The 15,592-nt window shown below is 50.8% G+C and overlaps 1 long non-coding RNA gene across 1 annotated transcript; it reads left to right on the forward strand.

Moving 5' to 3' along the window:
- Window positions 4,742-9,381, forward strand: LOC102162531. The gene is made up of 3 exons (XR_002338849.1): window positions 4,742-4,784; window positions 5,335-5,478; window positions 9,253-9,381. It is a non-coding gene; the product is annotated as an uncharacterized LOC102162531 (long non-coding RNA).

Consider the following 15,592-nt stretch of genomic DNA (forward strand, 5'->3'; position numbering starts at 1 on the left):
GGAAACACCCAAATGTCCATCAAAAAATGAATGGATAAACAAATTGTGGTATATCCATGCATATTAATATTAATGTAGTATTAGTTTTAAAAAGTAACAAAGTATGGATAAATGCTACAGTGAGATGCATTTTCAAAATGTGTACTAAGTGAAAGACTCCAGACACAAAATGTCACATATCCTATGATTCCATTTATATGAAAGGTCCAGAATAATTAAATCATAAAGACAGAATGCAAGTTGGTGTTTGCCAGATGGAGGGGTGGGGGATGGCAAGAAAATGCCTAGTCGGTAGGAGGTTTTATTTTGGTGTGATGAAAATGTTTTGAGATTAGCTAGAGATGACTGTTGCATGATGTATTGAATGCCATTAAAGTGTTCAGTTTAAAATGGTTAATTTTGGAGTTACCATCTTGGCTTAGTGGTTAACGAACCCTACTAGTATCCATGAGGATGAGCGTTTAATACTGGCCTCGTTCAGTGGGTTAAGGATCCGGCGTTGCTGTGAGCTGTGGTGTACGTTGCAGACATGGCTTGGATCCCTCATTGCTGTGGCTGTGGTGGCAGCTGCATCTCCGATTCGATCCCTAGCCTGGGAACATCCAGATGCCGCAGGTGCAGCCCTAAAAAGACAAAAAGACCACCCCCCCAAAACCAAAAAACAAATAAAATGGTTAATTTTATGTTATATGAATATCACCTCAAAAAAGCAGTTTGGTATAAAATTCTGATTTCTGGGTTACCTCAAATAGTCAGTGCTGTGGTAACCTCAGCCTCCATTCCCACATGGGCTCTTGCTGAGCAATGGAACATACCCTCAACAGCTTACCCAGCCCCACCATCATATCCTGTAATCATCTGCTAATGTCTCCTAAGGATTCCAACTTTATATCAATTTGTAGTCACTGAGCAAGTGTTTGGAGCTTTTTTTGGGCTGCCCTGCATATGGAGTTCCCAGGCCAGGGATCAGATTGGAGCTGCAGCTGCAACCCATGCCTGCAGGTGCAGCAATGCTGAGTCCTTTAACCCACTGTGCTGGGCCCATTGCTGGGAATTTAAAGCTTAGGAAGAGAAAACACAGGTGGCCCAAATGGCAAGTTTATCCAAATCAACCAAGTTTTTTTTTTTTTTTTTTAGGGCTGCACCCACGGCATATGGAGGTTCCCAGCCTACACCACAGCCACAGCAACACAGGATCCAAGCTTCTTCTGCAACCTACACTACAGCTCACTGAAATGCCGTATCCTTAAGCCACTGAGCATGGCCAGGGATTGAACCCGAATCCTCATGGATGTTAGTCAGATTCGTGAGCTGCTGAGCCACGGCAGGAACTCCTCAACCAAGATCTTTAAAACAAAGGAGCCCCCGTAGAGGGAGGTGGCCTGGCCCTTTATGGCTGGCAATGTGTTTGTTTGAGATAGTTTTTTCTTTTTCTTTTTTTTTTTTTTGGTGGCACCCATAGCATGCCGAACTTCCCAGGCCTTGCCACAGTAACCAGTGACAGTGCTGGATCCTTAACCCGCTGAGCCATGAGGGAACTCCAAGATAGCCATATTGAAGTGGATGCCTTGACAGTCAGGCTTAAGGGAGGCACTTGTATTACAAACCCCCCCACCTGAACCCCCCCACAAATCACCACCGTCATGAACCAGAATCTCCAGAGCTTACAGAGTGTGCTGCTGCCCTTGGCTTAGCAAGTTTAGCCACAAATTAACAGATCAACCTCCTAGAAATGGCGAAGTAAGAAAGATTTGGAAAATATCTGATGTGCTGATGTGATTTCATTTTCTAAAAGACTGTCATGTTTGTGCTTTTTGTGTCCTGCCAACACGGTACCTCTGAAGCTTTATGTTGCTAAGAAAGTGGGTCTTTATGTTCTGTGCTTTTCAAACACTTTTTAAAGGAGGGGCTCATTTTTCTTTTGCTGGCCACACACCATTACTTCTCTTGTAGTTGGGAAATTTCTCTCGGCTTCCCTTATCTCCACCAGCTGTACCAGCTCTGGGATTGATGCCAGAGTGTTCTCTGTGTCCCATGGCAAGTGACCCATGGTGAGTTCTCAGGATGATACTGAACCTGTGTCTGAGGGACAGTCACGACCAGGACGTGGATGGTAGACCTGGGACCCTGGCCCCCTCGCAAGGTTTCCCGACACTCCCTCTTTCTCCCGACCTTGCTGGCGATGTGTGGTGGGCCAGGCCCTCCCTGGGTGCTGGGCGTGAGCAGCAGTGGGAAGGTCGGTTCCTGCAGGTCCACCCAGGTGTCAGAGATTCCAGAAGGCAGAGATGGCCAGCGGCGAAGGGATGAAGTCTGCACCATGAGGTTCCAGGAGGGGGTCGTGCGAGCTTCACCCCAGACACAGTCAACTGGGCTCCCAGAGGACGGCTGTGAGCTCACTGATGTGACCAACCTCTGCTGTGTCCCGTGGCTGCTGGCCTCACCCTGGCATCTCCCCGAGTCTGGGAGAAGCAGCACTCTCCTGGGGGCTGGAGGAGATGGACCTTCCTGAGAGACCTGAGGTCTCGGTGAGCAGGTGGGGCTGGATGGTGGGAGGCTGGAGAGTGAGTGTGAGGTGCACCCAGAAAACAGGGGAGGGGAGAGGCCCTGCTGTGAGGCTGGAGGGTTCCTAGAGAGGAGACCCACTGCTTCTGGGGTCGGTGAGGTCGTTTGCCTTATGTAAGCGACTGTGGGAAAGAGAGGTCATGGGGGGAGGGGGAGGGGAGGAGGAGAAGGGGGTACTGGCTAACGCAGGAGCCTGAGAGAACACTGAGAAGGGTGAGCGATGCCAACTCTCACTCAGGTATAAATTAAAAATCATCTCATGTGAGCCGGCTGAGAGTGACAAGCTTCCTTCCAGATGACTAGCTGGAGGAAGGCGATATGAAGAAATGAAAGGGATGCTCTGCCTACACTTTCATAACCCACAGGCATGCGTGAAAGGCAAGATTGTAGGGAATCAGAAAATAAATTTTAATCTAAAAACCAAATAATATGATCGTTCCCGTCCCTGTTTTTCTCCTAAAGCCTAGGCTTAAGCATGAGGACTGAGTCAATAAGAAATATGGGTTGATACAGCCAGGTGAGGAACAAAAATGTCATTTACTGTGAAGGAATATTTGAGTCCAGGTCCTAGTTATTAGAAAATGTGTGATCAAGGCCTTCAAATGTATTGCTTCATTTACAAATGCCCTGAAATATAGCATGGCAAATTTCAGAATTATTTCTGCACCCTTTACTGCAGAGTCTATCTGGTGAATGTGAAGTCAATAACGTCCAAATTTATGAAGCTTCTCTTGGGTGACAGGACTTGTGCGAAGGGGCTTAGATGGGTTATCTCATTTCATCCTTTCCCAATGAGGCAGGTACTGTTATCCACAATTACCACTGAGGAAGCTGAGGCACAGAGAAGTTACAAATCTGGCCACGTGGGGGTGGGGGGGTTGGGGGGGAGGAGGTGGCTGGAGCCAGGATTCCCTCAAGTGCCTTCTGCTTCCGGCTGGTGGGCCTTCAGCACCCAGGATGAAGCAGGGAGGAGGGTTGCTAACACAAGACGTAGGGGGCTGCAAAAATAATGACACCATGGAATTCACATCTCACACAGGGTTTAGGTTTAAACTGACTTTCTTAACAATCATGAGTCATGAGTAGCCCACTGGAACAGATTGTAGTTTTTTGTTTTTTTCTACTGAGCACAAGATGAAATACAGGCCTCGTTTGTAGGGCTATTTTGAATGAAAAAATACAATTTTAAACACTGGATCATTTCAGAATGGTGAAGATATTCACTCCCCAGAGACAGAGGAGGGGACAGCATATCTCTATCCTTGACACCTCTGTGTTTGGGACATAGACTCTTTGAAGGGAGTGACTCAAATGGTTTAAATAGTTCTCTCTCCCTCCCTCTCTCCCTGCTGTTGAGTGTACATATCTGGATTTAACACACATGAGTGTATGCCAGGATCCCACTGTGTTACACTTCATAACTTAGAAGTTTCCTTGCTCAACATCCACAGAGTGAGCTCCCTAAATTGACTATCTGTTCCCTCTGCCCACAATGACCATGTGCTGGGGCAGCCTCTTTCCAGTTCCCGCCACACCAGAGAAAAAGCACTTCAGGCAGACCTTGTGAAGAAGCCCCCCCACACCATACATATGTGCGACTAGGAGGATCCGTTTTATCACCAGAACGTTCCTTCTGGGAGGAGCCCTGTATCTGTGTGGACCATGGATGGCTAGATCTTCCCTGGTCATGGAGTGTGCCTAGGTAAAGAAAGAGCTGTGCTGCAGAACTGGAAAGACAGTTTATAACCCTGTGTTGAACGCGGGAGGGCAGATCTGGACCATCTTTGCAATATCCTCCGTGCTATGGGCCTTGGGTTTGTGCGTGGTGCCCTGGAATGACTGGGGTGGTCAGAAAAAGCCTCTCCGAGGAGTGGCATTTGAACCCAGGCCCTGCTGCAAAGGTGGGGGCGGGAGGCGGCGGCACTGCGTCTGGTGTGTAGGAAGATAGAGGAGCCTGCGGATCTTATCATTCCAGGTCTGGCTCTGGGAGAACGTGGCGTGGACGTCCTGCAGCTCCTAACTGTGAAAGCTCCCTTCTAGAGGGACATTTCCCTCTTTCTGAGTCTCAGTTCCCAGAGGGGAAACCAGAGGTTGGTTTCCCAGGCTCCCTTGCAGCGGGGCCCAGTCATGTGACCCAGGCCCACCAATCCCAAGCCTCCCGTGAGCCTCTGCTCTGGAAGAGAGGGTGAAGATGGCGGTGGAGGGAAGAGTGGCCCTGGGAGGTGGGATGCAGTGGTGGGCCAGCGGCCGGCAATGGGGTCTGGCTGAGTGGCTGCTCTGGTGTGCGGCGGGCATTTGTTCCTCTTGAAGCCAGAGTCTGAGTCTCCGCCCACGAAGGGCCTGAGAGGTTCCTGACGTCCATCCTGGCTGCCCACTGGCTGCAGGGGTTCCTCTTGTTACAGTAGCCAAACCTGATGATGTAAAAGCTGTGGAGGGGAGGGGGATTTAACCAGAGAGTGAGGTGATCTGGTTTATCCTTTAAATGTCTGTCCTGCTGCTGGACTCCAGAGGGTCAGGAGGGGAGGCCATGAATTGTCCAGAGAAAACACGTCCTTATCACAAGTAGGCAGACATGCACATGCCATGAGCAAAGACGGAGCCACGCACCTGCAAACTTAGATGTGCAGGCGCGCGCGCGCACACACACACACACACACACACAACCCCCATATGCAAATTCAGAATATTCCTATTTATACAGAGAACACAAACCCACAGAGACACAGGCAGGGGTGACTTGGCCTCAAAACTGCTCCTTTCTTGTGATCCTAGAACTTCAGGAGTGAACTAAACCTGCCAGACTTTGCTCCCCGTGTGCTGCAGAAAACCATGCAAGTGAATTAAATATCCACATGCCCATGGGAGACTGGTTTGGAAGATTGGATCCTGTGATGAACGGTCGCAGCTCCAGGCCAGGTGAGCGGCCTGTGGTCCTTCCTCTGTCAGGATCACTTAGCTCAGCGCCCCCAGGCTGTAGATGAGTAAGGAACAAGTGCTAACCGCTTTGTAGCTGGGCTCGTGGGGACCAGCATTGAACCCTGGGCAATGTGTGCTGGTAGTTGACGCCTTTGCCCTCCACAGGGCAGAGCTGGTCAGCCATGGAATGTGACCCCAGGTTGGTGATGTGCTGTGTATCATTTGTGCATTCTGACATAGAGACATTGGGGACATCAGCTTCTGCTCATGACCAGCCATAAACCTTACTTGCACCGTAGCGAACCCATCCCACTGATATGTTACAAGGGAAGAAAAACAGATTTGAGAGATAGTCAGACATTCTATGTTGTATTGCACTTTAAACTGTAATTCTCTGGGGAGTTCCTGTTGTGGCGCAGTGGAAATGAATCGACTAGTATCCACGAGGATGCAGGTTTGATCCCTGGCCTCACTCAGGGGGTTAAGGATCCTGTGAGCTGTGATGTAGGCTGGCAGATACAGCTCCAATTCGACCCCTACCCTGGGAACTTCCATATGCTGTGGGTGCGGACCTAAAAAGAAAAAAACAAACTGTAATTCTCTGAAATCTCATTATTTATGTCCAGACTGAAAGAAATTTAATTTTGATTATTTAACTTACATTTCCTGTTGCTCTTGTGAGGAAAGCTGTTTTTCTAAAGGCTTTTTGCCTAAGTTATTAAGACTGGTTTTTTTTTGTTTTTCATTTTTTTTTTTCTGATGTTTCTGGAACTTAGAAGCACCATCAGGGGTTCTAGAAGTCTCTGGGAGGCTCAAGGTTTGATTCTGGAAGGACCGTATATCCATCCTGGACCATTTGCTTTCATCATTGTTATTATCATCATTCCCACCATTATTGTCATCGCTGTCTTTAGCAACATCACTGTCGTCATTTCCACCATCATCACCACTGTCAGTTAACGTCACCAACACCATCTATTACTCTTGACATCATCACAAGTCTATAAGATAGTACCACTATCCCCATTTGAGTGATGGATAAGTTGAGGCACAGAGAGGTTAAGAGACTCACTCAATGTTGAACAGATAGTGAGCTGCAGAGCCTGGACTCAGACCCAGCAGCCTGGCCCCACGCACATGCTCCTACCCACTCTCTGCGTGTAGCACACACTTGATCTACCTCAACCGTCTTTACACGCACTCGTTGAGATTGTATCTTCACCTCGGCTGTTTCCAGAATATCCTTCCCACCCCATGAGCCTTGTCAACATGCTCATCCTCCAGGCTCCCTTCTGACCACCTTCTCATGAAGCCCCTTCTAGCATCTTCTCTCCCCAGCTCCAGAAGCTCACAGCACTGCTGCTATCACTCCCTGGGCTTGCCCACCTGCAGCACCGTCCTGAGGGCCACCGTTGGGTACACTCGCCCAGCCTAGTGCACTAAGCATCCACCCAGGAGGGCCAGGGTGTTGTTGGCCCTGATGATGGGCTTTAAGGCACAGGGTCAGGGAGGAGGAGGAGGTGTTGAGCACATGACATTCCTGGCTTCTCAGCGTCCTCTCATCACAGCCCAGAAACTGCAGGATCACAGCATCATTCTGGTTTGACGTGCATCCACGGCTCCCTGCCAGCGTGGGGCCCCAGGCTCTGGATGTGAGCGTGTGACATGGGCAACTGAGAGATACTGAATTTGAATGAAATGAGATGGAAGCAGAGAAGCCCACGTGGTGACCGGGCTGACTCCTCTCAACAAAGGGAACGCACTCTCCCTCTCTCCTCCCTGCTGGAGACACCTTTATCTTTTCTTCTAGAGAATCTAGCCTCTAAACCTACACGATCTTCCTGCTGCAGCAAGAGCAGGACGTGTAATAGACCCAGATGGGGCTTCCCCACTGACAGGAGCACACTGGCCTCCTGGGGAGAACAGCCCCTTCCTGGGCAGCCTCTGCCCTGTGCCCTCTGGGACCCCAGCCCCAGGAAAAGGACCCCCGGGCCCCCCGGCCAGTGTGCAGATGGAAGACCAGCCGGCCGTGCCTGGGGGCTCTGATGACAGGGCCAGCTCACTCGGTGCTCAGCCTGGTAAACGTGGGGATTGTTCTTCCTCAGTTTGCAGGTGAGGCAAGTGAGCACAGAGTGGTCCGTTCACTTGTGCAGGGGCACATCCTGGTGAGTGACGGGGCCAGGGCTGTCACCATTGTTATTGTGATTTTGTCCATGATCGAAATCACCGCCATTCAGCCTCCTCCTCCTCATGATTGTCACCGTCACTCCTACCTTCTTTTTCACTTAATGAGAGTCTTTCTTGGAGTTCCCATCTTGGCTCAGCAGGAATGAACCCAACTAGTATCCATGAGGATTCAGGTTCACTCCCTGGCCCTGCTCAGTGGGTTAAGGATCCAGTGTTGCCATGAGGTATGGTGTAGGTTGCTGATGCGGCTCAGATCCCACGTTGCTGTGGCTGTGGTGTAGGCCGGCAGCTGCAGCTCCGATGCAATCCCTAGCCCGGGAACCTCCATATGCCTTGGGTGCAACCCTAAAAATAACAACAAAAGAAAAAGAGAGTCTTTCTTATTTATATGTCATTGATTTCTCAGAGAAAGTGGAGTCATTTATTTCCCTTGTGGTTTGGCTTAACTTGTTTCCCTATAAAACAACTTCTTAAAAATGTGTATATATTATTAGATGCTTACAAAGTAAATATTCAGATATTCTGATGTTATAATTACATAATCTTTTCTAGAATAAGAGAAGAAGAATAGTAATTCACATTTACGAGTAATATTGGGATGGCTCTCCTCGTTTTGATGCAGAGATGTGTGATCCTTTCTTTTCGCCAAACAGAGGACAGTAGAGAATACGGTGTCTCATAAGCCGCTTCTTCCTTGGGACGATGTGTTGTAACATTTCATGCCCACTGTTGCCCTTTGCCTGTGCTTCGTGATGGGCAGCCCTCACAGGTGACACCAGCCAGCGCCTCCTCCTGTCCTTGTCACTGCACAGTGGGACAAACCTCTGCCCCCCAACTTTCTCTTTCCATAGCACCCCTACTTTTTCATGAACATCAGTTCCTGACCTGCCCCCTCCGGGAGAGCACTGCCCCTGTGTTCCCTGAGGCCCCTCCTCACATGGTTGGTAGCTCACAAAGGACCCTGCTCCCGCATTGTCACTTTTCCCAAGACTCTACTCTCTCCAGACCCGGGGTGGGTACTGGGGACACAGAGACAAGCCCAGCTGACCCGTCCTGAGCACTAACTGGCACCAAGGATGCACTGTGGACCCGTCTGATCTCCTTAATCCCAGAGCAGCCCCATGAGGTGCAGATCTCATGTCCCCGGAGTAGACACGGAGGAAGTGAGGCGGAGGTTGCACAACGAGGGAGTGGAAAGCCAGGCTTCACCCCAGGCCATCTGATCCAGAGCTGAGCCCCCAACCCGCCTGCCAGTCCCTGGCCCCTGCCTGTGAGGAGGTCACCCGGCATCAGAGGGCTCTCCACCTGCTCAGCCCTGGGTCCTGAGAAGGGCCAGGCAGAGCCCCCCATGCTCTGTGCAGCTAGAGCTCGTTTGGTTGCAAGTGACAGAAAACCCAGCTCTAATCAGCTTGAGACAAAAGGAAGGGTTTCAGCTTCAAGGCCCTGCGGCATTAGGGCTAGAGCTGGCCTCCCCAGGGCTGCATTCAGACGCAGAGACACCATGACAGCTCACTTCCCCTTGCTCTCCCTCTCTCTCTCTCTCTCTCTCTCTCTCTCTCTCACACTGTCTCATCTCTTTTGAGTCAGCTTTATTCCCAGACCGGCCACGCTGATGGATGTAGGTCAGCTGCAGCATCTCTGGACCTCACAACCTCTCACCATCAAGAATAGTGGGATATCACCCGCCTCTGTCCTGGAACGTGTACCCAAGGAATGTGAGAGCAGTGATGGGTGTCCCTTCTGATGAAAGCTGTGAAGCCAGCGTGTCCTTGTCTTCTCCCTGCCACAGTGGACAGCAGTGCTCCAGATGGAGGCTGCCTCTGCAGCCTGGGGCCTGGAGTGACGCTGATGTGGAGCAAATCCACGGCCAAGATGAGATGCACGTGAAGCATGAGCAAGAACTGCCTCTGTCTTGTAAATACCAGCTCTGGGGTTCTTTGTTTCAGCATCACAACCTGGCACATCCCTCCTGAGCCTCCATCCACAAACATGGTGCGTGTCTGCCGAGGGTCTGCATCCTCACCCGCTCCCTTGAGCCTGGGTCTGAACATGTGGCTCGCTTTGGCCACCAGGTGGTGGGAGATGGGGCGGTGGGGTAACTCCAAGCTGGACTCCAGAGCCTCCAATGTGTCCTGTTCCCTGTCACTCCTCTGCGCCTGTCTGGAGAACATGCCCAGGCCCCCAGGGGGACATGACATGTGGAACAGGGACTCCTCAGCTGTACTCAGCCCACACCAGGCAGTCCCTGCCCTCGGGGACCAAGACTGAGCCATGAGGCCAGTCAGCCAGCCCCCGCTGACCCTCAGCATCTGCACAGCCAGAGACACTGGCTGTGGTTTAGGCCACCACGTCTTTGTGTGACGTGTTAGGCAGCATTCTTGTGGCCACAGCTGGCTGACTCAGTGTCCTATTCCCAATTTGGGCATCAGGGACACAAGGGTGTCCTGTCCTCTAGGGCCAGGGGTCCTCCCTCAGGACAGAGGAACCCCAAAAATGGGGGGAGAGGAAGTCTTCTCTCATTTTTCTTGAAGATACCAGACATCTTCCGGCTATGCTGCTTTGTAGCTATTTATCAGTTCATTTGTAACTCACATCAGAAAAATATAGTTTTTGCTTGTGAAGGTTTTATGACTGTTACGGGGAAAATCTTTTTTTGCCCAGAGTGAGTGGGAAGAAATACTATCTGCACACAAGTCTCTGGGACAGTCATGTGCATTCATTCACTCGCACAGGTGGTCGGCCTGCGATAAGCTTTAATGTTCTGAACACCTGGGCACATCTGGAAAATGCCATCCGTGGATGGTCTGATCAGACTGCCGACACACGGGACGTGTGGGGAGTCATCCCATTCCTGGTGCAGAGTTTCTGATCAGAGACGCTGCTCTGAACTTGGAGATTCAGGCCCCCAAGGAGGCAGGAAGGCAGCCTGTGTGCAGAAATGATAACGATGCTGTAAGTTTATTTTGGCCACGGTGGGAGGAGAGACAGGACAGAATGGATCTGGAATCACCACGTCTGCCCCCGGGATGGGCGGTGGGGGCTGTGATGTCTGAGTCCAGCCAAGGACTCAGTGAGTCTGGGCTGAGAGGGGGCAGAGGCAGCCCCAGCTCTCACACTGCTTGTCCTTGGGGAGACTAGATGGCTCTTGAGATGTGTCTCACCCCTGTCCCTTCTCCATCTGCACGAGCAGAGCCTGCCTGATGACCCCAACGCTGGCACAGCCTGTGACATGTTTAGACCCAGCACAGCCTGGCGCCTCACAGTCTAGAATACGGTCCCACAATGAGATGTGAGAGGCTGCCCGCTCCCTGCTGGTCCAGGAGGCTGGGATCTGAACCCACACCTGCAGGTGGGAGAGGAGCCGCCCCTGGGCCTCGTATACCTTCGCCCCTTCCATGGCCTCCATCCCAGGTCAGGTGGGAGAGTAGCTGCGGTGACACCACTCCCCCACCATATTGCAGCCTCTATGGCCTCTGCCCGGTGGGCCCCACGCTTCCAGGGTTGTGATGGCAGCACAAGCTGATAAGACTGCGTCCAGATGCGGGGCCCCATCAAGCTCTGTGACATCACCAGCTTGGTATAGAGGGGCAGCACACCAAGGTCCCATTCCAGTGCCCACCCCACCATGTCTGGTGGGAGCACTTCACCTCCCCATGTCTCATTTCCTCACATGTGGGTAACATTCATGACACCTTATGGGCTTATTGCAGAGATTACACATCTGAACACACGTAAGGCTTGAGGAAGAGCGTGTGCAGACACGTCACTGGTTCTCACTTTCTGCAGTTACTTTGCCCAAATATCCTGCAATGCCAGGGTGAGAAGCTGGGCTCATCTCACAGACCAGCCTTCCCCTCTAGTGTCCTCTGCATGACCCAGATTCAACAGGATAAAGAAGCTGCGGCACTCAGACAGTGTCCTGTGACCAGATGTTCTGAGAGTCCCCGGGTCCACCCAGGTCCTTCACGGCCTTTGCTGCAGGCCCTGTCAGTGCCTTTCACCTGGGAGGAAGCTGGGTGGGAAGGGCCAGCTTCTCAGAGTTACACGTGGTTTTGCAGCACCTCTCTGTGGCTGGGGGTGGGGGCAGCACACATGCAGACCCTCCCTGCTTCCTCCGTCACTGAGGAACGGCCTCCCACCCGAGTGCCTGTGAGCGGAGTCACTGTCAGGTGGACAGAGCGGGAAGAGCAGCGTTTCTCCAACCAGGGGAGCGCGAGGAGGCGGCTGGTTTGCTTACCTCCCACAACAGCCCAGAAAGTCAGTTGGCTTTAGTCTGTCAATATTTACAGCCCCAGCCTGGCCCCTGGTTAGCAGCGATGCTGTGACTCTGGAAACATCTGTGACCCGCTCAGCTCCTCCCTATAGACTGAACGGCTGACAGAGCTGAGCTGGAAGTCGCCTCCTTGGAGCAGCTGGGCCAGTGCCCCCCCACCCCCCCCCCGCCTCCCCATCCCCGGGGAGGGGGGCAGAAGCCCAGGGACAGCCTCCAGCACGATGCCCATCCAGTAAAATCTGCCGATCAAATACGGTCCACGGGTTTCTCTCCCATGGATAGACACTCAGCCACAACCTGCAGTTTCAGCACTGACCCCTGTGAATGACGAGTTCTCCTGGTCCTGATCCAGAGCCTCCGGCATCAGGTCTCCTGCAACCGCCCCGCGGTTTGGATGCTGTGCTCCCAGGAGCCACCTTCAAACAGAACTTTGTGTGCAGTGAAGTGCTGCACCCGCTGCCCATGGCCAGCTTATCCGGGAGGGGAGCCAGCCCGCCAGTCGCCCCAGTGCCTCCTGGTCTGGTGTTTGCACCCCGAGATCCTCGAGTAAAGCCAGTACCCGCTGGGATCCGTGTTCAGCTGATGCAGGCCAGGGTTGTTGGCATTCACCTTTTCTGAGACTTCCCTCAATTTTCCATTTTGCTTTTATTTTCTGCTTTTATCAGCTTCACCGAGTTACTCTTGGTGTAAAATAAAAGGTACTTACCGATAATTTGGGGCATGTGAAGCCATCACCACAGTCACGAAAATGAGCACATTCATCTCCCCAGTCCCCTTGTTCCCTTCTGTCGCCCTGCCTCCCACCGGCAGCTAGTGCCCTGCCCGCTATCTCGGAAAACCATTTCCATTTTCTAGAATTTTATATAAATGGAACTCTGCTATTTGCACTCATTTGATCCAGCTTCTTTCACTCCAAACAACTGTTTTGAGATTGACGTGGCTGCATGTATCTTAGTTCCTCCTTTCTTTCTTTCTTTCTTTTTTTTTTTTTTGGTCTTTTCTAGGGCTGCTCCCACATGGCATATGGAGGTTCCCAGGCTAGGAGTCTAATCAGAGCTGTAGACGCCAGCCTATGCCAAAGCCACAGCAACGTGGGATCTTAGCCAAGTCTGCAACCTACACCACAGCTCACGGTAACACCAGATCCTTAACCCACTGAGCAAGGCCAGGGATCGAACCCACAACCTCATGGTTCCTAGTCGGATTTGTTAACCACTCAGCCGTGACAGGAACTCTAGTCCCTCCTTTTCATTGCTGAGTGGTTCCTGCGTGCGTGGACCACCCATTGCCTCCCATCCAACTGCTGAGGGACATTCAAGGCACGTGCAGTTCTCACTCATGACCAACAAAGCTGCTCCGGACATTTGTGGGCATGTTGTTGCCCAGACCTTTGCTTTCACGTCTCTTAGGTGAGAATCTAGCAGTAGACAGACAGGGTCACATGCCTGCGTGTGTTACCTTTTCAAGAACCTGCCATGTTGTTTTCTGAAATTGTGCCATTTCATGCTGTCTCCTGTCGTGTGTAAGAGTTTGGTGGATTCACAACCTCAGCAGGGCTCTGGATGGTCAGTCTCTTAACATTCATCCATTCTTAAGTGTGCAGCGGTATTTGTAAACACCTTTTTGGAGCATAATTTACGTACCATCACATTGACTTGTTTAATCACACCAGTCAATGATTTATGGTAGATTTAACGAGTTGCATATATTGGGTGCATTTAATGTGTGCCTTATTTTACACAAAGTTTTAAAGAATGGACAAGTGCTGTATGACTGTTAGCAGTGACTTGCCTGTGGACAACTGTACTTCCTTTTATTTGATGCCCTGTGGTTCCTGATCTCCTGTCCCTGCCATCAACACGTATCACCTATGCAACACAAATGGGAAGCTTTTAAAACTTGGCTTTGTTTGCTGCCACCTTCCTGCCTAAGCACATGTCTGAGTGAGAATGGCCCCTGAATCTTCCTGTCTTTGTGAAAGGCACATTCATTAACTCTCAGGAGCTCAGCAGAGACCACGAAAAATTCAATCAAAACAGCAATTAGACTGGAAACAGACATCCAAGAACAAGGCGAATTTCAGAATGTGTCAACAGTCTTGCCCATGCACAAGCTTGTTTTTGGCTGCTCCTGAGGCATGCAGAAGTTCCCAGGCCAGGGATCAAACCTGAGCCGCAGCAGTGACAACACTGGATCCTTTACCTACTGAGCCACCAGGGAACTCCTGTGCGCAAGCTTTAATGTCTCGTGTTTTCATCCATGGACTAAAATGATCTAAGAGGGAATAATCCCCAGCAAATTTATACTTACCTTCAGAATTAATTCCCCTTTTTAATTAATGATTTCATCCCAGGAGAATTATATTTTTAAAATGTCTTCCTCAGACAGACATTAAAACAGCTGGGTTCCCTGATTCCCACTGACTGGCGGAGGGGCAGGGCCTGGATGCCCTTAACTGGGGATGGGGGACAGACAAGGGGATGTCCACCTGGGACAGGCCTCCGTGGGTCTCACCACCCCTGTGTCTCTGCTCCCATCTTTACCTTCTTTACTGGACCTCAGGGCAAATAATGTGAACTAATCACACTGCTTAGCCTGTATGTCATTTGTCTGCACATGGATTCTACTTGGTTTTATTATTTCCTTATTCCTCTTTAATCCATTCCTCTTCTGCTTTTAGGAAATCATAAAACTGTGTTTACTGGTATCTTTTACATTTTTATGGAATTTTTGCCTTATTTATTCGAGTGTGTTTATTGAGACTCCCAAGACGTCATTCTTAGGGAATCCTTGAGCTGTGTTTAACGACAATCTTTTTATTTGAATGTGGTCTTGTAAAATGTCCACTGACGTTTTGTAGGCCTGTGTTGTAATTATACTTTGATGGCATTGTGTAATATATTGCATTCTGTTTATGACCCTTTTTATTTTTATGAATAACTATGTTTTGAACAGATGCTCAGGTTATTAAGTGCCTAGTGGCACCCTTGTTTTTCGTGGCTGCATGGGCTTCGAGGCTGGGCATCTATCACGTTTTCCCTCCACTCTTCCAGGAAGCTGTCAACTCTTGGCTGCCACACACGCATAGAGAACATCCTGGTACACATCCCTCCTGGGTTGTGTCAGTGTTTCTCCAGGTGGGTGCTGGAGGACAGAGGACCCCAGGCGGGTGCTGGAGGACAGAGAACAGTTCCCCCTCCCATGCTCTCCCCACAAACCACAGGATCCCTCACACCTGCCAACCAGAGATCCCGGGCTGGGAGGAGGAAACCTCCCCCTGCCCCAGGGAGCGATAGTTCTCATTACAAAGGCCTCTTCTTTCTTCTTTAAAGGAGAGACCCCCGCAACACACACACAGGTCAGGGTGCAAAATGCACATCTAAACACGCAGCTGGAATTCCCGTTGTGGTGCAGAGGAAACGAATCCGACTAGGAGCCATGAGGTTGTGGTTCAATCCCTGGCCCTGCTCAGTGGGTTAAGGATCCAGTGTTGCCACGAGCTGTGGTGTAGGTCACAGACTCAGCTCGGATCTGGCATTGCTGTGGCTGTGGTGTAGGCCCGCAGCTACTGCTCGGATTCGACCCCTGGCCTGGGAACCTCCATATGCTGCGGGTGCGGCCCTAAAAGGACAAAAAGACAAAAACAAAAAACAA

This window comes from Sus scrofa, chromosome 14 (genome assembly GCF_000003025.6).
Source record: "Sus scrofa isolate TJ Tabasco breed Duroc chromosome 14, Sscrofa11.1, whole genome shotgun sequence".
NCBI classification, from domain to species: Eukaryota; Metazoa; Chordata; class Mammalia; order Artiodactyla; family Suidae; genus Sus; species Sus scrofa.